Below are 6339 nucleotides of genomic sequence, written 5' to 3'. Positions count from 1 at the left end.
TATATATATATATATATATATATATATATATATATATGTTCGACAGGTTTCTTTCAGTTTCCGTCTACCAAATTCACTCACAAGGCTTTTCACCACACAGCAACTATTCCGTTAACTCGTGTATGGATTATCGACTTAAGCTGATAATCGTTGATGATTTACGTTAAATTTATTTTGAATGAAAATAATCACAGGAAGAAAAGAAGAGCAAAGGGATCTTCCGTCTGTTTCGACGATTAGCATTCCAGTTGTTCGATTAAACGAACCATCTAGAATTGGATTGCAGTATAAGTGGCTGAGTACTCCACAGTCATATGAAACTATCACACAAATCAACACGAAGAATCAGTGTTACACAGGCAGCGGCCCTTTGAAGGACAGCTACAGTTCATCCGCTGGGCTTCTACACAGTTTCCCCTTCATTTCCACTCAAGACTACGGTCAATCAGAGGCTATGGTCGAATATAAACACCCAAGTTACTACACTATTGGATCGAACCTTTCACCTTACGATTGTTACCCGAGCTTTTTAACCACTTGGCCATAAGACTGCGCTCGTGTTACAAGAATTCTGAAAGGTGAAAAGCTTGATCTCTACTCATAAATTTCATTCACTCAAAACATTGGACATATGTGTATGAGACAGGGCACTATACTAAACTGATTTCGTTTTTAAAAATGTGTGTCTCTTGATTTGGGGTTCAAACTTCATTGAGGTTGGCCATGCGTTTAGTCATGTGTGAGTTGGCAAAATAGATATTGGTGGATTGCTTTATGCTTTTGTTTTATTGGTTTCAGCCAGAAACTAAGGTCATGCTGGAGCAACGCCTTTCGGAGTGTTTGGGTTTGTTTTCCGTATTCTATCTAGTGAAGTAGCGAGTTCGATGGGGTTGCTTTTCTTTATGTCTCCTGCCGCGATATGACTTCATCTGATTTCTCAGATAAAAAAAAAAAATATTAAAAAAATGTCCAGACGATTATTTATGGTTGATAAATTGTCTACTCCTGATGAATGAGGAAACACACAGCTATCATTACATTCTCAGAAAGATTTTGTAAAAACTACTAGCTTGTTTGTCATCTCATTCAGCACCTTCTAATTCTCTGTCGGTCTGTCACTTTCTCACATTGTCTCCCTCATTCATCATCTCTCTCTCTCTCTGTGCCTCTCACTCTACCTCTCTCTCTACCTCTCGCTCTCTCCCTCTCTCTCTCCCTCTCTCCCTCTACCTCTCTCTCCCTCTACCTCTCTCTCTCTCTACCTCTATCTCTCTCTACCTCTCTCTCTAACTCTCTCTCTCCACTCTCTTCGTCTCTTTCTGCATTTCTCTCTTCGTCTCTCTATTTCTCTTCCTGTCTGTCTGTCTGTCTGTCTGTCTCTCTCTCTCTTCGTCTCCCCCCTCTCTCTCTCTGACACTTTCTGATTTGAAAAAGAAAAGCAAGTATACTAATCAATTACCTCTCTTCGATTTGAAGAAGAATTGTACCTATTTTGATTCTATAAACCGATGCAAAATTCAACACCACACCAAAAAGATTAAGTTAAGATCGAAATACGTAAATCTGGTGGGAATTTCATCAATTTTTAATCATAATTTTCTTCATTACAACGAAACAAACAGCTTAAATATTTACATCCGACTTTAATCGGTGTTACACAGACAGTGGTCCTTTGAATGACGGCTACAGTTCATTTAATCGTTATTGCTTTGAAATACGTATGTAAGGACGCGTCCTTACATATGCGTCCCACTGCTCACAAATTAGTAAAATGAATGAACCAAACAAATCATTGCTTTTACGTGTTTGTAATATTTCTTGTCTGTTGGGGTTGACTTTGCGTTTTATCCTTTCAGGGTCAATAAAAGTTGAGCCCTTGAGGCGATGTAATCGACTTATTCTCTCCCTCAAAATTTAAGCCCTTGTGCTAAAATTTGAAATCAATATTTTTATTTTTTAATTTTTTTAAGGCGAGCGGTTAGTCGACTGAATGATTAATGGATTAAATGCTTTGCAATGAGTTGTTTTATCACTTCGCATTCGGGGTTCGAATCCTAACCAATCGACTTTATTTGTTTGGTTAGGTTTGTCTTGAACCCTAGAACTCAGAAGGTCGGACCTTAGTCCGGTTTCCATGGAGTATAGGTGACGGAGATTACAACACTACACTCCTCCACCCTGAACAGGGCGCCAGTCCGTCGCAGGTTTAACTTCCCAGTTTCTCCAGGAACTTATTTATAGCTGAATGAACTGACGCAACATGAAATCAGGAGTTTTGCTCAAGAACCCAAATCACTGCTCAATCCTGGAATCAAAACAATGATCTTACGATTGTGAGCACGACACCCTAATCACAAAGCTAGGCGCCTTCACACTTCATCTGTAGCCATCAATAAATCAAGCACAAGTAATGTAAGAAGTCAGTAGCCGTAATATTTTGCCATTTGTATAGTGTTTGTTGACACAGAGTGCTGAACCTCAAGATTAAGTAGAATCATATAACCTTTAGGTTATTTCTATATATAGTATGGCGTTAACCCGACGTTCTAAGTGTATTATTAGATTTAGAAGCAGATAACGAACACAACTCAATGGATATGATTTCAACCCCAACGATCTTCTATTCCAGTATAATATCTACTTGACCATCTCTTCCTATAGTAATAACAAAATTCGAATCCTCGCCAACAACAGCATCAGACTGTTTTGAACTTAGCACTGCCTAAACAATCGTTAATTACTCAGAGCTCACATCATATAATTTAGTAAGTCAACTGCTCCAACCTCATGAATTTATTTGTACCTTAGTTGATTGTAGTATTTATGAATTAATTATGTTGATAAACGAAGAAATAGTGCAGTATTCGTATTAGTTGGCAACTTGCGGACACGTGACTGTATATTAAGATTCCGGCCCTCAGTCGACTCTGTCAAAGAGTGAAGATGATGGTATCAATTTATAAACTTCCTGGTGAAATCATAAATAACTTATCCATGCATCAGACTTAAAATGTCACAGTGAAATGGAATAGCAAAAACTGTTTTCGTTGAGTCCTTTCGAACGACTATGAACAAGAAGACTGAGGATCATGTATGTAGTGATTCTAGTAGCCATGACTGTGCTTAAGATAAACCCTGTCCCTGTCTTGTTAAGGGCATCGTCTATAAGCCTATGTGTGATGATACGAAGTGCGCTGTTTAAAATTTTTGTTGTTATTGTTGTTGATAACCGAAGATTAGCCTTCATTAAGCAGACTTATGATTAAATGTGTTACAACTGTGACCACCCTGCCCTTTTGTATACCTGTAACTACGTTGTCCAATATTTCCATTTTTATAGACTGTTCAGTGTAATAGGAGGAAATTTGGCTGCTATTTCTAGCAAAGTGAGTCACCGTGTGAAGGCTCCCCCTTTGGTTTGTATTGTTGCAGATAGTAGTGTTAGTGATGGTGCTGGTTGTAGTGGTTTTTGTCTGCTCAGATGACCAATGGCATCACATGGAAAGGAATTGGCATAGTGTGTTCAACTAGATTTCCAGCACAAGGTCCAGTTCTTGTTGTGGTGTGGTGATCTGTGTGGTGTCTCAATGGCCCTGAGATCTAGACCAGTGGAGTATATCCCCCCTAGGTCAAAGGATATAGGTCAGGCATTAGTCTGGCTTCTCTCTTTTGAACTGGACTAGCTCTTTCTGGAGGTAAAAATGTTTGCGTTGGGCCAAAACCACTATCCAGAAAAAAATCAAAATTGAATTGCAGAAGCATTGATAACAATTCAAAACCTGGAAGAGAGAGGCCTTCCCACGGGGAAACATGACAAAGGGCAGTGAAATCCAAAATGAATCTACAAGGAAAATTATGGACCCAACTGGAGAGAAGCAAAAAAGACAGCCCAAAGTCAAGGACAGTGGAGAAAATCGCCGATGGCCTATGCTCCATAGGGAGTGAAAAGCTTAAGCTAAGAAGAGTTCAACTACATTTGGTTAATCTGATACAAGTATTAGAGGCTATTACAACGTGTCAGGCGTACAGAGTTTGTTGGGATGAGAGAAAAAGACGTGGATCTTGCTTTGCAAAGCTCTAGCTCTTACTGTGACTTTACAGTTCCTGCTTTACTTGAAAAGGAAAAATCTTAAATGATGACAGCACAACACATTGGACGAGCTTGTGTAAAGATCTCTAACGTAATAAACCACTTTAGAAACGTTTTAAACCCACACAACAAATATCAAATCGCAAATAAACACTCATAGCAAAAAAAAAAGGAACAAGAATAAAATTATGTAAAATTTATTTTATTGTATTTTTCTTAAATTTAATAAACAATTTGATTTCAAATTGGAATACGATTCAGACGTTAGAGAAGAACAGCCATTGTTCTCATGTTTCAACCGTACGTTCAATCTGTGAAGAGAAAACACGAAACATTTGAATTAATAGGAATATCGAAGGAGAAGAGGAATATGAGATAGACAATGACAGGAAAAAGAAATAAAAGACCGACATCATGATGGTTATGATAAATAAGAAATGATCATAATAACTGCATTTGTAAACAGTAAACAAGTTTAAATGGTGTCTTACCAAATGTTTGTTGAGGATTGTGTTGGTTTCGAAGGTCATAACTGGGAATGTGTAACTGTAGCAAGGGTTGTCAATAATTTCTAATGTTTTGCATTGGTCACAACAGCCGTAAATCAAAGTTGCAAACCCAGAATGAATTTCAAGAGTAATGATTTTTGTCCTTAAAAAATATAGAATTACAGAACTTGTATGAATTTTATAGACCTGTGCATCCATTAAATCATGCAATATTTTTGTTTCTTAACATTTATTTCTACAATGGTCACGAAGGAAGCAAACTGTTCTACTCATGAAGTATCGTCGGTGTCTGAAGCAGCTAAATGCCATTGTACGTTGTTAGGTATGTATTGATTAGTGGAGGGGCAATGGCCCAGTGGTAAGGGCAGCGGACTCACGGTCATAGGATCGCGGTTTCGATTCCCATACCGGGCGTTGTAAGTGTTTATTGAGTGAAAACACCTAAAGCTCCACGAGGCTCCGGCAGGGGATGGTGGTGAACCCTGCTGTACTCTTTCACCACAACTTTCTCTCACTCTTACTTCCTGTTTCTGTTGTACCTGTTGTTCGAAGGGCCAGCCTTGTCATATTCTGTGTCACGCTGAATATCCCCGAGAACTACGTTAATGGTACACGTGTCTGTGGAGTGCTCAGCCACATGCACGTTAATTCCACGAGCAAGCTGTTCCGTTGATCGGATCAACTGGAACCCTCGTGGTCGTAACCGACGGAGTGCCAAGTAGAATGTATTGATTAAGTAGATATCTACTGATTAATTAGGAATGTATTTATTCAAATAAGCTCCATCTGGATTTGGATATAAGTTTGATATGAGTTACGAATTTAAATTTGTGTGTGCTGAAATATGTATGAAGAAATGAGATGATTTTAATAGCTTCCCATGTTACGTAATGTGAACGTTACAGAGAACATTGGCAGCTTTCTCGTTTCACATGATTTTCAGCTGCTTCTATTGTCACATAACAAAAAGGTGAGCTCAGAATGTTTTCATAAATTGACAGCTTTCCAGTGTTGTGGATTTCTTCCAATCATATCAAAGGATTTTTCCGAATAAAAGCTTATATACTGAAGACCGAAATTCGGCTCATTCTTTATTGCTTCTCTGATAAAGTAGGGAGACTTTCTACCAAAACTCGGACTCGAGTAAAGATGTGTGTGTGTGTGTTAGTGTTTAACAACAGTCGACTCTATATAGGCGCAGGAGTGGCTGTGTGGTAAGAAGCTTGCTTCCCAACCACGTGGTTTCGGGTTTAGTCCCACTGCTTGGTACCCCTTAAGCAAGTGTCTTCTACTATAGCCCCAGGCCGACGAAAGCTTTGTGAGTGAATTTAGCAGACGGAAACTGAAAGAAGCCCGTCGTATATATATATATATATATATATATATATATATATATATATATATATATGTGTGTGTGTGTGTGTGTGTGTGTGTGTGTGTGTGTGTGCCTGTGTTTGTTCGCCCCCACCAACACCAGACACTGATGTAGGTATGTTTACGTTTCCGTAACTCGGCGGTTCGGCAAAAGTACCCGATAGAATAAGTACTGGACTTACAAAGAATAAGTCCTGGGGTCGATTTGCTTAATCAAAGGTTGTGTTCAGCATGGCTGCAGTCAAATGACTGAAACAAGTACAAAAAAAAAGGAAGAACATACACACACGCACACACACACACACACACACACACATATTCACACACACACATTCACACATTCACACACACACACACACACACACA

The 6339-nt window shown here is 38.8% G+C and overlaps 1 long non-coding RNA gene across 1 annotated transcript in view; it reads right to left on the bottom strand.

The window, feature by feature from the left end:
- Positions 1-4276: 4276 nt before the first annotated feature.
- Positions 4277-6339, bottom strand: part of LOC106879310 (uncharacterized) — a 125060-nt gene continuing 122997 nt past the window's right edge. The window contains exons 4-5 of the long non-coding RNA XR_008265588.1: positions 4582-4741; positions 4277-4401 (exon numbers count right to left, since the gene is read on the bottom strand). This is a non-coding gene — a long non-coding RNA (uncharacterized LOC106879310). The remainder of the gene's footprint in view (positions 4402-4581; positions 4742-6339) is intronic.

This window comes from Octopus bimaculoides, chromosome 1 (assembly GCF_001194135.2).
Source record: "Octopus bimaculoides isolate UCB-OBI-ISO-001 chromosome 1, ASM119413v2, whole genome shotgun sequence".
Taxonomy (NCBI): Eukaryota; Metazoa; Mollusca; class Cephalopoda; order Octopoda; family Octopodidae; genus Octopus; species Octopus bimaculoides.
This window is presented reverse-complemented; position numbering and strand designations above follow the sequence as displayed.